General features: G+C 33.9%; 1 long non-coding RNA gene across 1 annotated transcript; it reads left to right on the plus strand.

The window, feature by feature from the left end:
* The first annotated feature begins 10,933 nt into the window (after positions 1–10,933).
* Positions 10,934–13,414, plus strand: LOC139500983 (uncharacterized). The gene is made up of 2 exons (XR_011658418.1): positions 10,934–11,112; positions 13,088–13,414. It is a non-coding gene; the product is annotated as an uncharacterized lncRNA (long non-coding RNA).
* The last annotated feature ends 4,859 nt before the right edge of the window (positions 13,415–18,273 follow it).

Consider the following 18,273-nt stretch of genomic DNA (forward strand, 5'->3'; position numbering starts at 1 on the left):
GTAAGTAAGTAAGTAATTTTTATTGGTTTGAAATCCAAAATTACAGGATTGATACCAAGACAATACAAAACATACAAACATATATTTCATACCAAATTCATAAACATTGTATATTTATATAAGGAGGTGGTACCACAAAGTTACTTAGTACTTAAAAAAGCATTTCTAGAAATGTACATGTCGCTTATAAATTTAACAATAATTCTAATTATATCAGTCTCACCACACGTATACAAAAATTTAAATCTTGCTTCATTAGTCATATTTAAAAAAGATGGAACTATTTCACTAATTTTGGAAAACAATTGGTCTCTAGTTATGATCTGATCAGAGCGACAAGACTTTAGTATGACTCGCCCCAGCCTTAGATGCAATTGCTTACTAAATAAAGTTAACTGAAGTTTTACGAAACAAAAGTAATGCACCGGACAGGAAGCCAGACAGAAAGACAAAACGACATGGTGATTCCTATATATAACCAAATACTTTTTATTTAGGGGGGGGGGGGGGGGGGGTATTAAGCAATCTTAGGAGTTTGCAAACATATCAACTATCTAACTTTTTCTTTATGACAAATATTTTATTATCATGAAAAATAATTCTCAGTAAAACTGTCTGTGCGTCATTAATTCTTAGTAGTTTCAATTGTCAATTTACAGCTATCATGGGGTTTCTACACTCAAATTTTGAGACTCCCAAGTTCTTAGTCTGGTAACAAATACATGTAACTCTCTAGCTATCACAATATTTGTATATTCATAAGTCATGTGTTCTTAGTTCACTTTTTTAAGATGCAAGTTCATCCAAAGTCTAGTAATTTCATGCACTCTGTTAATTTTGTTTTTATGCTTTATTGTATATTTAATGTGTGCAATGATTATCGAGCTACTAGATTAGGTTTTAATACAAAAATTAGTAACTCTAATTTAAAAAGCGTCTAACAAAAGTAGTACTCATACATTAGTTCTACATTACTGGAAGAAGACCACATTTCCTAAAAGAAGTTGGTCTTGCTACTTTCGGTTCCGGTGGTCGATGCCATAGTAAAGTGTTGTTATGGAAAACTTACCAAAAATCAATTGAATAAGGCTTAACTCATCACATCAATATAAAGAAGAAAAACATCAAACATAAAAATAGACCGGACGTGGCAAGGTATTTATTCATCCCTCATCCCTAACAACAAAAAGAACACTTAGTACAGATCTGAGAGTACTTGCAGTTACTTACAGCTAGTTTGAAAACCGTAATTAAGATTGTTCCGGTGTCCCGTCATTCCGTTGATTATATAGTCTTCTCTGTTGTTATATCTTTCGACATACCATTGAATGCAAACTTTCCAGACATAAAAGCTAAATAGTTTTTTATGGGATATTCAGCATGTCAATTCAATAAGTCAGTGGAGATAAGCCATGGATGTTTCTCATTGATTGTCATAAAAATATAAATTAGAATGTAAATATTTATACTGTTACACATAAAAAGATCTTAGTCCAAGTGCAAATATAGTATGATGTATGGGTGCAGCCTATGATAAATTATAATATCTAATCATGAAATATAATAATATGTTTTCTTGTGACAGTCAGTGTCTTGCAGGAAAAGACACTGAACCAAGATGATTGTAATTTATGCTTTAGTCCTTGTACTAGTCTACACATTTCAAAACTTTTTTTTATGCTTTCTGGTAACACATCAAAGCTACACTATTGTAAAGAAAGCCAAAATTACAAGTTATTTTTAATAATTTGACCTATCTCCTTTTCCTTAAAACCCAGTAGCTTCTGGGGGACTTAGCGGCCCCCTGAACTCCTCGCTTGATCTGCTACTTTTCAACTTCAATCAGTTACTTCAAAACTTATTGAAAACCCTGCATACATAAATTATGTGACAGAGTTAAACATATTAGCGTAATATCAACCCTCCCCCTAACCTGGGACAGTGGTATAACAGTACAACATAAGAACGAACTATAAAAATCAGTTAAAAAAGGCTTAACTCATCAGATGGACAAACATACAAGTGGACGTGGCCGGGTACTTGTACATCCCGACAATAAAAAGACACTAGGAACAGATCTGAGAGTACTCGAAGTTATCTGACAGCTAGTTCAAAGCCACTAACAACAAATAAAAAAATCATGTATCTAAGAATAAACTATCAATCCGTACATATCAAACATCCAATGGATTTAGTGTAAAGACGTCATAAACAATCAGAGAAAAACATAACCTTGTGCAAAGCCAAGTTACAGATATCGACAGATTGTAGATCCATGAATGTGTATATGTATATAACATACTAGTAATATTTAGTTTGCTTTTAATTGACTGAGAGCAAAATCAATATTTATACCAATAAAAACAATATTCAATAATCTTATTACAGTGTTGAATTGGTAACCCTAATATTATTTAGTTTGCTTTTAATTGACTGAGAACAAAATCAATATTTATACCAATAAAAACAATATTCAATAATCTTATTACAGTGTTGAATTGGTAACCCTCAAATTATTTAGTTTGCTTTTAATTGACTGAGAACAAAATCAATATTTATACCAATAAAAACAATATTCAATAATCTTATTACAGTGTTGAATTGGTAACCCTTTAGAATAAGTTTATTTAAAGGAGCGATAAGTTTACAAGGATCATTTCTAAATTTCCGGGCACTGTTAACGACATCTCCGTTTGAAATAACTTTTCTACAAGTACAACCAAACTTCAAAACCGAATCTTTATATCTATGGAAAAATTTAGTAAAGGTTTTAAGTAATTTATGGTAACGATATCCCTGGTTTAATAATTTACCAGTAATACATAGATTGCGTTCGTTAAAATAAATCAAAGCACCGTTAGCGCTGTAGGCAGTTAACCAAAAACCAAGGCAAACATAATTATGAAAACTGTGGCATTCACAGTTGCTTCAATTGTTTTTTTTAAAGATTTAAAAGAACAAACATTAAACATTCATATGTTGTGCATGTATGTTCATTTAATGAATTAATCATTAAGGCAAATAATTCATATTTTATCAAGGTTTTCAAAAGCAACTCATATATCAAGTATATTTTTTCATGGTCACGAGTCAGCAGTGGTACAAGTTTGCAATGATTGCAGTTGTTCTAGTTGATAGTTAATGTTGGTATTAGTTGAATGTTAGTAGTTCAAGTTGACATAGTACGAGCTTGTAAAAGTATGAATAGACTTGCTTCCCTGGAAAGAAAACTGAGTTTGTGTTCTACAGTACGAAAGTTATGAGACACAAATCAGACACATGTTTACTACCGCAGGGACTCCCTCTATATTTCATTTGATTTATTATATTGTTCTATACATGAATATATCTAGTTTAGGGGTGGGAATCTCTACCGTTACAAAGTTCCCAAACAGGAGGGGTGGGGTGTTCCCAGGGACTTCACCTGTATTTCATTTGATTTGTTATATTGTCACATACATGAATATATATGGTTTAAGGGTGGGGACCTTGACCTTTTCAAAGTTCTCATACAGCAGGAGTGGGTTGACCCCAGGGACTCCCCTGCATTTCATTTGATTAGTTATATTGTCCCATACATGAATACATATGGTTAAGGGGTGGGGATCTCGGCTGTTACCAAGTTCTAAAACAGGAGGGGATGGGGTGACCCTAGGGACTTCCCCTATATTTCATTTGATCATATTTATATAGTCTCATACATGAATGTATATGGTTGAGGGGTGGGGATCTCATCCTTTTTAAAGTTATCAAACAGGATGGGTAGAGTGGCCCAAAGGACACCACCTATCTATAATACTAAAATTACGAGGTCCAATTTGTCAGCCGTCATCGGGTAAAAACGACAAATCAAAGAATTCAACTCTATATATAACTAATATAGGACAATGGTGTAGATTAAAAATTACACCACTCCAGACCCTTTTGTTTTCCACATAATTAATATTGCCAATAATTAGCAAGTTCCGGGTCTAATCCGATACCGATATCAATAGTATATTATTCACCTGTTAGCTATTACCTTATCTGTACGTTCCGCATTTGACAGGCGCACCACCAAACGGTGTATTTAGGATTTTGCTATATACACGGGTCATAATCAAAGGGCTGACACTACTAAATTCAATCATTGTCAAATTGTTCCCCATTGTAACTTTATTCAGCAATCAGCAAGACTTTCTAAGATAACTAATATAGGAAAATGCTGTTGATTAAAAAATACCCCATTCCTGGATAGCCTGGACCTTTTGTTTTCCAAATAATTAATATTTCAAATAATTACTAAGTTCCAGGTCGACGGGTTCAAACAGAAAGATTTGAAAGCAGAGAAAACTGTGTATCTTATAATCGACATGACTTTATCAGATGACAATACCAATTACTAAAATAAGGCTTAGGCATAGTTATATACTTTAATTCAGTCACGGACCCGCGATATCACGACTGTGTACTTGTATATCATATTGTTTGCTTACATTCAAGTATTATATTATCTAGTTGCACTATTTGTGAAAATAAAGTAAGAAACTTCCAGCTACTTTAACTGACCCTTCAAAATTGAGAAAAAAATATCCCTTCAAAATTGCAGTAATATGTTAACACTTTAAAGCATCTTACATGCATTATCAACATTCATCACTGATAAAGAATATTTATACTGTGACCAGGAACATATATATTGTTAGATATACTGATCCCAGCTGTCATATTGAATTGATTTTGACATTAAAATTTGTCAGAAAGTAATTTTGAGTTTCTGTATCAAATATTTTCTGCTTTTTCTTTCATTTACATATATCTTTTGGTTTTCAATTCTAGTATTTATATTTATTTACCATGCATAGATGTATTTTGTCACCTGTCTAGATTTTTTTCAGTTGATCGCCAAAACCCGGAATTACACTTATCCGCTTCCGGAATCGGATCCGTTATTGTTTTCACGGCAGCCATTTTGTTTTCAATGTTGTTTTTGTCAGTCAGATACGATTTTATTCGAATTTACACATTTTTTGTCGGCTATTTTCTTTATAATTCTAGCGGTTGAACAAAATAAACATCGCTGTCATGAATAATAATGATGAAAATAAGTTTTGATATCGTTTATTTGGAGACTTTGGTAAAAAGCTTTGCAAAGCTTAATTTTGGAAGGTCTGTCGGGTGTAGCTAGTAACCAAGTCTAAAGTCCGACTTCAAAAGTGGAAGGTCGCGGATCTCGGATCACTGCTAATTTGAACCCTGCCTCCATATTGAAAAGATACGAAAATTTCGTCTTCTTATTTGCAATTGCCGCCAACAGCATGAACAGTTGAAATATTTTAATAGACTACTGACGTAGTTGACTACGTATTGACGACAAACAATATTCCTACGACTTTTGTCATTTCAGAAATCTAAACTACTTGTCTTTAGAGATTTTCGGCGATTGAATATTTCATACATTTGTTCTATGACATCTTAGCCAAAAGCTCAGGGTATAATAATCTACATAAGGACTCCTAATGTGCTCCACTTCCTATGTGCAACTTCAAAACTGTTGGGTCGTTCGACGATCATTTAATTTTTTTCTGGTCATATTTTTTGTAATCGAGAATTAAAAGTATGAAATCAAAGAGCAGACTGCTCTGAGGGATACGATTCCCATAGTTTTCATTGACACATGTATAGCAGTTCTGCCAACTTTTCATTAAGCAAATGCGTGAGATTTGGCCAAAATTGAAAAGATCAAAGAGGAAAATAATAGATTCAAATACTGCCGCAAAAAAGCATGAACATGCGTGAGTCTCGCTCATTTTTGGCAGCCCTGGTACACCTGGATAGTATTGTTTTCAAAACTGATTCGACTGCACATGCAAAATGTAATAATCTGAATAGTCACTCAACTTTTAAAATAGCCAATTCCGGATACAAGTGTATGAGCAATTTACTTATTGTGTTTTATTTTTGTACTATCAATTCCAAGTTTTTTTTCCACAGCAGTCACTGAGAGTGAGAGAAGGTATTTCACTTCGTATCTTATCACCGCTAATTCTAGGAGGAACCCCATTTCTAACTCTTTAAATATTAATTTCCTTTGGGTCAGTGGGCATGACTCCTTTCCGTACACAATCCTCTGTTTAAATTGAGATCGTTGTTAATATATTAATACGACGTTTATCGACATCTAACGAGTTAATTTTTCTTGACGAGTCGTATTGTATTTCGATTTTGACGGGAAATACTTCCGGAAGGGAGACAACTCGAAACGATAATATGGAAGACTCCATTTCGGCTGAATGGGTGTTATAGGTAAACCTACATTTATTTTATTTAATTGATGCATATGATTTAAAATTATGCAACAACAATAACCCTCAATAGCAGACAGACATAGAAAGAATCCCATGAGTTTCAAATTAATCAATGAAGCGTGGAATCCAGAGCAACCACTCAATCTGATACCCCTTGAAATCAAGAAAACTTTACGCATGCGCATTAATACATAAACAAACCTGTATCCCAAAAACTGTTCAATTAGTTATAAATAACGTAATATCCAACAATGGCACGTATTTTAGCATTTATTGAGTAGAACACAAATCTAGGGTGCTCGCATAAGGCAGCTTAAATGCCTAAAAACGTCACAACAAACACGAGCATAGCGAACGATTTGTGAAATATAAACACCGTAAGATGGCGCCAAAGGAACATCCCCATCTAAAAATGGAAAATTAACAATAGGGAACGAACAATCGTCTACTTCCTTCTGAATTCGGCAATAAGTCTCTTAAATATTCTGGAGTTCTATTTTTCAAAATGTTGTAATAAAGAATAAGTCTATGATTGTGTCCTCTTTCAGATATTTTCCCCATCGAGTTTCAACATATAAATTATTAATACTGGTGAGTTTAGTACCCCCATGATGACCAGGGCTGCGTCAAGCTGGATATTTTCAAGTAAGCAATCAAATTCTGGTTTTTGAGAGTACCAAACGACATTGCCCTATTCAAGAATTGGGCGAACAAATGATTTGTAAATTTTAGCTCATCGGGGCCCGAAGGTCCCCATGTGAGCTTATGAATCACTTGACGTTCGTCGTTGTCGTCTGTCGTCGTAAACTATTTCAAAATTCATCTCCTCTGAAACTACTGGGACAAATACCTCCAAACTTTAACTAAATTTCCCTTAGGGTATCTAGTTAATAAATTGTATCCGAAGTTTTGATCCATCGACAAACATGGCCGCCATAGCTAAAAATAGAACATAGGGGTCAAATGCTGTTTTAGGGATGAAATTGTTCAATTGGTCAGACTCTATCAACCCTAAATTTTTCAGACGAATCGAACAACCAATTGTTGGGTTGCTGCCACTAAATTTGTAATTTTAAGGAAATTTTGCAGTTTTTTGATAATATCTTGAATATTATTAAAGATAGATATAAACTGTTAACAGAAATAATGTTCAGCAAAGTAAAATCTACAAAAAAGTTAGTTTGACCAAAATGGTCAATTGACCCCTTAAGAAGTTATTGCCCTTTAAAGACAATTTTACACAATTTGTTCATCAAGTTTGCTAACATTTAAAAATCTTCTCCTCTGAAACTATTGTGCCTAAAACTTCTTAACTTTAAATGAATATTCCTTCAGTTAATGAATTTAGTTTGTGAATTGTCCGTCGACAAACTTGGCCGCCATGGCTTAAAATAGAACAATGGGGTCAAATGCAGTTTTTTTTTGGTTTATATCTCAGTAAATTAAGCAAACAAATGTTTAAAGGGGCAAGATCTATCAGCCTTGAAATTTTCAGACACATTGTTGGGTTGCTGCCACTAAATTGGTTATTTTAAGGAGGTTTTGAATAAACAAGGGTGTCTCACCGTCATTTAAGCGGTCTCAGGTAGGTTTTTGCTATATATTTTGAATATCCAACTGGCACTTTGGGCCCTCCGTAAACATAGAAGACAGGAAGTGTACCCGAATTCCTTTTAGTTTGTATCTACTTATAACTAACTGTCTGCTTAATATTTGCCAGATTGAGAGATCAGGGGGCTTTCACAATTGCCCTGTGCCCTTTGTCCTGAAATTTTGACAATTTAAAAAAAAATCATATAAAAACTCACTTACTTTTCATAAAAAGTACATCCTTAGATTCCTGAGATATTTTTCTCGACGTTTAAATAGGTCACATGGTGATCTGCGGAGGTTTTGTGTCTTGTTTTACTGATTTATGAACTTACTTTCAACTTTTCATCATCAATTTCTTCGTCCGTCGAATCCTTTCAGATTTTTCCTAAACTCCGTGTTGTTTTTAGAAAGGGTTGTGTTTTGAAAGGGAAGTAACTCCTTACTAACCCCATATGGTAACTAACCATATATGGTAACATACCTATATATTTTTAGGACACCCTATATCAAATATACATAAGTCACCACGTGTATTCCTTTAATCAATCATATCCTCTATGAATCTATAGGAGGTAAGATAAGTGCACATGTGTATATAATAAAAAAATATGTACGTATATATGATAAAGGGATTGTTTTAGATACCAGGATAGTCGTCTGATGTGTGAATATTTTGATTGTATCGTATTTGTGATTGACTGTAAATTGCATTGTGGGTTGTGCATGCATATCCGGAGATTCCAACCCTGTCAACTCACTCAGACTTTTCCCTTTTGAGTTCATGCTGTTCCCTCTTTTTGAATTTCTACCTAGCTTTGCATCATTATGATGGATCAACTAGATTTGAATATCGGTAAATCACTGCCTTCCAATTAAACAAACACAACCCAGAAATAGAGTTAATTCTTTCCAAGGTTTTAAAGACCATCGTCGATTGTATAACGTAAGATCGATTATGATTTTCGAGCAATCAGAACTTATAGCTTTCCATTGCATTTTACCGTGTTAAGTATTATTCTACAAATATCAAATCTGTTCGATGCAGTCTTGAGTATAATTATCATTCTGTTCGCTGCAGTGTTGAGTAAATTGACCGCTGCATTGTTGAGTAAAGATCCATTAGGGGATTGCAACATTTGAAAATAAATCAAAACAATGTATCGGTTTCTTTTTAAAGGATTTCATTCAATATTGGTACTCTTTTCGTTCATTCCATTGTTTTCTTCATTAAACATACTTTATGCTCAAAGCAACCCAAATTTAGATGGAAAATATGGACTGAAGTATTCGCTTGAGGAATTACATACAAGGTCATTATTAGAATGCCATGTTAAATGTTATTCTAATCCAGAATGTTTAACTTATTTCTTTCATTTTAAAAAACAAAAATGCATTTTACACCGTGATACATTCATGTACACAAAACCGGAAGTGACGGAAGGAGGATGGAGACATTACCACACAAAAGATGGTAAGTTTTAAATGCTTGTACAATGGTCTAGATTATAGGTCCTTCATTTCTGTATTCTTTAATTAAATAGGTTTTATTTTCTCTTTAGGCCATTTTTCTCTTTTCTTTGTATTTTAGCACCCGACTATTTTTTATTTTTATTAAACCGTTTTTTTCTAATTTTTAGTTTTTTTTTCTCTCCCTTGTATGCTCTGCTCCGTAAACCCCCATTCAGATCCTTATGTACGTTATATGGTAGTAATCATCAAATCAGGAGGGCAACATGGACGCATATACTTTCAAACGAAGCAGTTTTTCTTGGCATTAATTTTTAAAAATGCAATTATAAATCATCTTATTTCAATTCTATATAAAAGTCACTTTGTTAGAAAGCAAACGGTATATAAGTCTCAAGAGTTAACGGATACGACGCAGGACTGCCTTACATGTTAGAGGAGGGTTGGACACCCGTTAACATGTTTAACCCCGCCACATTTTATATGTGTCTGTCCCAAGTCAGGAGCATGCTATTCAGTGGTTTTCGTTTGTTGCTGTTTTACATATATATGGTCTTCGTTCATTATTGTGTACATAAATTAGGTCGTTTGTTTTCTCGTTTGAACGATTTTACATTTTGTCGTTTCGGGGCCTTTTATAGCTGACTATGCGGTATGGGTTTTTCTCATTGTTGAATGCCGTATGGTTACCAATAGTTGTTAAATATCTGTGTCATTTGGTCTCTTGTGAAGATTCCTCTCATTGGCAATCATATCATACAATTTTTGAAAATAATTATAGTCCCATAATGTCATGCCAGTGAAAAGGTACAGGAATAGTGACAACACACGAAACAGTGCAAGACTGGCAGTAAAATGGTTCAGGAATTAAAGACACATAGTTTTTTTACAATACAAAAGGTACAGAGTTAAAAGATGTAAAATGTCTCATGACAGTAAAACGGTACAGAAATAAAAGGCTCATAGCTATAGTGTATTGACAGTACTTAAATGCATGAAGTGTTATAACGTTAAAAGTGTACAATGTACATGATATAAAGGCCCATAGTGTCATGACAGTATGATGGTACAGGACTTAGAGGCACACAGTTTCACAACAGTAAAACGGTAAAGGACTTTTAGACACAAAGTGTACCGACAGTAAAACAGTACAAGACTGAAATCATATAGTATCACGACTGAAAGACACAGAGTGTCAGGATAGTAAAACGGTACAGGACTGATAGGTACATAGTGTCAGGATAGTAAAACGTAACAGGGCAAAAGACGCATAGTGTCATGACAGTTAACTGCACAGGAATCAAAGACACATAGTGTCATACCAAAAAGGTAACGGAATCAAAGACAAAGTGTTATGACATTAAAATGGTACAGAAATCAAAGACAAAGTGTTATGACATTAAAATTGTACAGGAATCAAAGACAAATCGTGTCATGCATGACAATAAAAGTGTGTATAACATAAAGGCATAAAGTGTCATGACAGTTAAACGGTACAAGAATGAAAGGCACATGTTATCTAATACTAAGTAAATGGTATATTTGTACACTTTCAAGAAATTTAAATTTTGATTTTTTTTAGGAAGCTGTCGATGTCCACCGGCAGATGGATTCTGGTATTATAGGAAGCTAGAATTGTGCTTTAATTTAAACGTACCGATGACACTCAACTTCTTAGTCGTTAAACTCAATTGTGCATCATTGAGTGCCGAGTTGATACAAATAGATTCGATCGACAAACAAGAATTCATTGAGTTCATCACAGGTATATTGTAATATGTATTTATATATATTGCCCCGCTCGCACTCATATATTCCCATGTCCAGCGAACCACGAAATCGAGGGCAACAATCTAATTTTGCCCCACCTACGATAGTAAAGGGGCATTATGTTTTCTGGTCAGTGGGTCCGTCCGTCTGTTCGTCGTACCGTTCGTCCGTCCGATCGTCCGTCCATCCGTTCGTCCGTCCGTTTGTCCCGATTCAGGTTAAAGTTTTTGGTCAAGCTAGTTTTTGATGAAGCTGAAGTCCAATCAACTTGTTACTTAGTACACATGTTCCTTATGATAATGATCTTTCTGATTTTAAAGCCAAATTAGACTTTGGACCCCAAATTCATGGTCCACTGAACATAGAAAATGAAAGTGAGAGGAGTTTCAGGTTAAAGTTTTTATTCAAGGTAGTTTTTGATGAAGTTGAAGTCCAATCAACTTGAAACTTAGTACACATGTTCCCAATGGTAACTATGATCTTTCTTATTTTTTACCCGATTTCACGGTCCATTGAACAATGAAAATGATAGTGCGAGTGGGGCATCCGTGTACTTTGGACACTTTCTTGTTTTGTATATGTTTTCAAAAGTTTTGGTTATTATGAACATTCCCATGTCCAGTTAACCGCGAAATCGGGGCAATATATAATCTATATCATTTCACCTTGAAGGTCATCTTCCAAAAGTATATTGACCACAGCTTCGCTTCGATCCACACACTTTTAAGTAGCTGACCAATCGGTCCATATATTGCCGTATGGGTCGCAGTGTCAACTCATTGTTTTTGGTAGTTTTTTTTACTTATTTGGCCATTGTTGACGATACTTTACAGGATGTGACAAGATCTCATGTAGGTTTTTTTTTCAAAGTAAATAACATAATATTCGAAATAAAATACACAACATATATTTTATTAATAAAAAAAAACACATTATAAATTTCTTCCGTCTTGGTTGTGTAAAAAAGTACTACTAGTAGTAGTTATAAATCATGTCAGAACGGAAGAACCATATTATTATTTTTCATACATAAATCACATTTTGCAACTTCACCTCATAAGCTAACCAAACCTTCAAACAGACTTATTAAGAAGGGATAATTATACTTACTATACTGTTGTCTGGTCAATAAAGATGACATATTTTGGAATTAATATTGATTCACTCATAGAATCGATGCATCGGGAATACACACATTTATTCTAAAACCAGTTGTTGGCATGATACGGGTTATATTCTTCTCATATATCTTATGATGATATGATACTAAACCCCTAACGAGAAGGATTGTGCTTGATTTTCAAATGATGAAGACATCATCTTTCAATCAGTTTAATTTAGGTCTGGAGCTGGCATGTTAGTAACTGCTAGTAGTCTTTTGTTAATTAATGTATCATTGTCATGTTTGCTTAGTTTTTTTTGCTACCTTTCCTGACATCGGACTCGGACTTCTTAATCTAAGTTTTACTGTGTGTATTGCTGTGTGTTCGTTTATTCTACATTGGCTAGAGGTATAGGGGGAAGGTTGCGATCTCACAAAACATGTTTAAGCCCACCGCATTTTTGCGCCTATCCCAAGTCGGGAGCCTCTGGCCTTCGTTATTCTTGTATGTTTTTTTTAATTTTAGTTCATTTATAAGTTTTGGAGTTTAGTGTGACGTCCATTTTCAATAAACTAGTACACATCTTTGTTTAGGGGGCAGCTGAAGCCTGCCTCCAGGTGCGGAATTTTCTCGCTGTGTTGAAGACCAATTGCTGGCCTTGGGCTGTTTTCTGCTCTTTGGTCGGGTTGTTGTCTCTTTGACACATTCCCCATTTCCATTCTCAAATTTAAGTAGCAACACAATCAAACAAGTATAATATCACATTTTAACTAGTGAAACAAGTTTTTGTTGACCTTGTAAGCATCTTTTACATTATATGGACCATAAGTAACTTAGTAAGGTTGGAAGATTTTGTTCATATTTCAGCAAACGAACCAACAAAGAGAGTATGTATCCAGGGCACAGATGCTTTATTTCCTGGGGTTTGGACGTTTGATGATGGAACCCCGATGAATTACTTCAACTGGAATGAGGACAGTCAAGAACCAGATGGGGGACAAGGGTATATAGAAATGATGCAGTCTGCTGGAGGTAGATGGCACGACGTAAGGAATTATAACCAGGCTTATCTGTGTCTCCCTATTTGTGAAAGGCGATAAAATCACAAATGATCTGAACTGATGATATAAGAAAACATTAGACCAAATGTAAGGATTATTTGTATACTCAATAAAGATTATTAATTTTTCTAGATTCTGACGATTCATTAAAAACCCATTACTGATGAGTGTATTGATAAGAATGAATATTAGTTGACATTTGTACAGCGATACTTCTGATACAGACACGACTTCGATGCATTTCTTAAGCTTATGTATATTGTATAATTGGTTTTCTTAAGCTTATGTATATTGTATAATTGGTGGTATTTCCTATTTCTACGGGAAATTTTGCTGTCTTATCAAGGATTACTGTCGATGTCGATTTTTTTTGTAAGATAAGGCTCTCGTTTTTTCTTCATAGACGTATTTACACGTGTATGCAAATTTGTCCGCCATTACTTAAAATCATACAAGTTCCCGTAAAATTTGACATCACAATTTAAAAAAATTGACGTCATAATTAAAAAGTGATTGTTGCTTGACGTCAGAAGATTATTCGGAGACAGACCTTAGGTCATCGGGACAAAATTCAGCTAAAAACCAAAAGTGTAAATACGTTTATTATAGTCCTGTTTAGTTTCTACCTGCAAGTTTTGAAAGTTTATGGCATTCTTGTAGGGTCATATGAAATTTGTGCAAGACATTTGTTAAAAAATTCATATTAATTGATATGCCTTGTAAACCATCAATTATCTGCTAACGTAAAAAGTTCTGATACTTCTTGTTGTGCTTTAAATTTTCAAGAACAAATCATACAAATATTAAGGTTAACATATATGAACAGTAATTACATCAATGTATTGTAAGCCTCTGATATTTAGGTGGAGAAGCAACCTACCGTCTCGTAGATTGTATTTTTCAAATTTTTTATTGATTTTTATTATACTTCTGCTGTAATAGTTCGAGATATGTATAAGTGTTATGAGAAGGAGTTTCAGTTTCAATCTGTTTATTGATAAGAAAAGAAAAATATAGTTCTAGCCTATATAGGGCAGTATTCAATAACTTTCAATCGGATTTGACAAATTGAAAAATTAATCGAAAATTCTAACGAACTCGATAGTAATACTTAATAACAAGTCCGTACCTCTAGATCTTTATCTAAGTATATTTTCCCATTGTTATGCATATGAAGACAGGTTTATATAATATGCTAGGACAAAATATCATTAAATATTGAATCAAATATTAAGGTCTAGAAAACAATAATTTGTACAAATCAAAAGAAAAATTATAATAGTATTCAAAATTTTATGTTATACAAACACATCGCCTTTATTATAAATGTGTTTTTAGATTAATCCCACAAAGAGATGCAGGATTGTTTATCTCTCTTTTTAATCTATATGTAACAAAAGAGATTTTAATAAGTGTGGTACAAAAAGAAATTAACAAACAAACAGAGTTCCATGTCCTTCTATTCAGTCTTTATGCACTGGAAATTCCACTATGATACTGATACTGGTCATTCCATACCACTGACATCAAATTTAATCACGGGATGAATCGCTTCATATTTTAGATTTTTTTTTACGTCTTTGTGTTGTTGGTTGTTGTCTCAGTAATGTATTGAATTCAGAAAACTATCAAATTCTAGTACCGAATGATATGTCTATATGTAACCCATTCAGTATACTTGCCTTTTAATTTAAATTCTCCCTCGCCCTGCTCGTCCGAATTTAAAGCATTTAATTTCTAATTCAATAGGCTATAAACAAGACAAACACAGATATAGGATTAGTTGCTCGCAGTAACATCTTATTTTCTCTTGCGATACAATATTTTATTTTACTGAATTGTACATATTTCTTCAATCGAAACATTATATAAACACATGACATATAACATTGTTCCTCTTTCGCATCGTTTCTTTTCCCCATGCTAATGCCTCCAACGCCTGTACGTACAATAAACATAGCAGCAACTGCACATATACCTATGTGACCAACTTCAATCCGACGTAACTGCGAGCACCTTCGATACTAATACATTTAAATCTCAAACTTTATATAGTACCTTTAAACCACACCCATAAAAACCGCCAAAACTTTCCTCGTGCCTCCTGCACCTAACATCAAACTTATAAATAGTACATACTGTTACAAAACCAGTATCCAAACTAGTTATACTAGTTCCCATCTGTAAATATTAACTACAAATAGCAAACGGGAAAAACCCTATTTTAAACGAAATAAAATACATATTATATATAACTGGTATGCTTTTTTTTTTATTTATATGCCAATGGCTCTGGTCTGCTGTGGTTTAAAATCTTATAATTGAGGTGATTATATTCATATTTATATATGATTATCAAAATTATTGTGTCAAATATTAAAATCTTTGTGATAAATTACTTTGCACTTCATGAACCCTTTAATTGATTTCAATAATATCGTATCCTATCTTATCTTAAACACCGAACCCACTTATACTCATTCTCACAGACCAGTACCAAATATTAAGAAATAAGAGGCAGGGGTTTCCAATATGAAAGTGTTCAGCTTCCGTTCAATGGTTCAATTTGACATCACGATTGAATTATGTGCCTAGTTTCCCTAGCGAACACATTCTGTAGGTAATCAAAGAATTGACCACTGAAGAGAAGAGATTATCGAAGTTTTTCTATCAACAATTTATGTATTAAAAACATTTTACAGCAATATTTTTTATCGCACAATGCCAGGTAATTTTGGCAGAGGATTTTTCTGTTGTCGAGTTGTCTTTCTTGCGATGCGTCAACATGGTCAATGATAACCACATTGTGACATTGATAGCCTCCATCGATTTGAATTTAAAATCCCGCCCTTGACACGTCATGAAATAGAAGTTCCTTCATTGATTGATGTGTGCTGAACACCACTTTGGGCACTATACTGCTATCGTGGTGGTCACTATTTACTAGTGGAGCAAACTGGATTGCCAAGAGATGACCTCCGACATTTGCAAACTGACAATCTTAGTCAATTAATATTAGAGTCGAGCGCACCTGCAACGTGCGAGACTCGGACTCACAACATCATTGTTGACATGATTGTGATACAGTAGTTTGACTACTTAAACCACTTCATAATAGAAGTTCCAAGGGGAACCATAGTCTTTAATCTTAATTCGTCTGGAACAAAAATTACAGTATTTGCCCCATCCGAATTAAATGGTAAAGAATATTTGTTTCAGCAAGAATAGTTATATGGCATTGCTTATAGCAAAGTTTCCAGGGGATCTTCTCTAAGACGGAACAAAAATACGTTGACAGGCATTCCTTACGGGGGTTTTCGTTATCATTCCGCCATCTTAATTTCTTTGTGGATTTTAGATAACACAAACTTTCGTTACCATCAACATTATTCATGTTTTTTTTTTATAAAGTTCCCGGATCTTTAATATAAGATCAACAAAAAGAATTTCATGTGTGTAATGGACAATATTTGCCTTAGCTTTAGGAAGAATCACAGTTCGATATGTGTACTAAGTAATGAAATTAGTTTGGAGCCATAATCAATAAGATACAGCAGAAAATTCTTTAAAACGAAAAATGGTCAACCATGAAATTCTCTTTAAACTGAACACCTATTATTTTGTACATCCCTAAACTAACAGAGCGAAGCTCTGAGATGGGATTGCGAACCAATTTAGTCTTTTCCCATCTCGCAGTACAGTCTCTGATCAAGTAGGCCGTTTTTTTTGCTGTTCTATGACCGTTTGTTTTTCCGTTTGCATGGTTTTACACCAGTCAAAACTATTTAATTCAAGGTTCAACTTATATAAATAACAAGAAACGATTCAGGAAAATATAAACATTTCACACTAGAGGTTCAGGTAAGGGTGGAGGTTGGTATCTTTTAAAACGTTTAAATCCGCTTCATGTTTGCACCTGTCCAAAGTCAGGAACCTGATGTTAGTGGTTGTCGTTTGTTGATGAGATTCATAAATGATTCTCGTATTTTATATAGATTATACCGTTGGTTTTTCCGTTTGAATGGTTTTACACTAGTCATGTTTTGGGGTCCTTTATAGCCTGTTGTTCGGTGTGAGCCAAGGCTCCGTGTTGAAGGCCGTACCTTGACCTATAACTGTTTACTTTTATGAATTGTTATTTGGATGGAGGGTTTCCTCATTGGCACTCATACCACATCTTCTTATACTTATGCATACCAAACCCTCACTCCAGTCCTCGTTTATTAATAAACAAAAATATCATTTTGATCTTTTTTAAGAATAAGATCATTTTGTTTATAAATAACTATAGTTACTCTAAAAATATTGTGTTGAAGACAGTATTTTGACCTATAATGGTTTACTTTTACAGACTATCATGACTTGGATGAAGAGTTTCCCCATCGGCACTCAGACCACATCTTCTTATATCTATTAACTATAGAATCATGTATCAAGGACTATAGAAAACAATAATGTGTACAAATCAAAAGAAAAGTATAAAAGTATTCCATATTTTAAATTTTATAAAATCATCACCTTTATTCCCAATATGTATTTAAATTAACCCCACAAAGAGACACAGGATTGTTAATATCTCTTTTAAACCTTTACTATGATGTGACAAAAGAGCTTTGAATAAGTGTGGTACAAAAAGAAAATATCTAGTAAAGAGAGTTCTTTGACCTTCTAATAAGTAATTTTGAACTGAACATTCAACTATGATACTGATACTGGACATTCCTAAGCACTGACATAACTCATAATCAAGAAATTATTCTCAAGATATCTTTAGTTTTATTTTGTACGCCTTTTGGTTGTTTTCTCAGTAGGGTATTGGTGACAGAGCGGTCTAAGTAGGCAAGAGAAAATAGTAGTTACTACCGTAATCATTATCCAGTCAATTCTGAGGTTGTGAGTTCGAACCCAGCTCGTGCGGGTGCACTCGAATCCAATCTTAATTGACTACGATTGTCAGTTTTCCTATCGAAGGTCGGAGGTTTTCTCCGGGCA

This window comes from Mytilus edulis, chromosome 13 (assembly GCF_963676685.1).
Source record: "Mytilus edulis chromosome 13, xbMytEdul2.2, whole genome shotgun sequence".
NCBI lineage: Eukaryota > Metazoa > Mollusca > Bivalvia > Mytilida > Mytilidae > Mytilus > Mytilus edulis.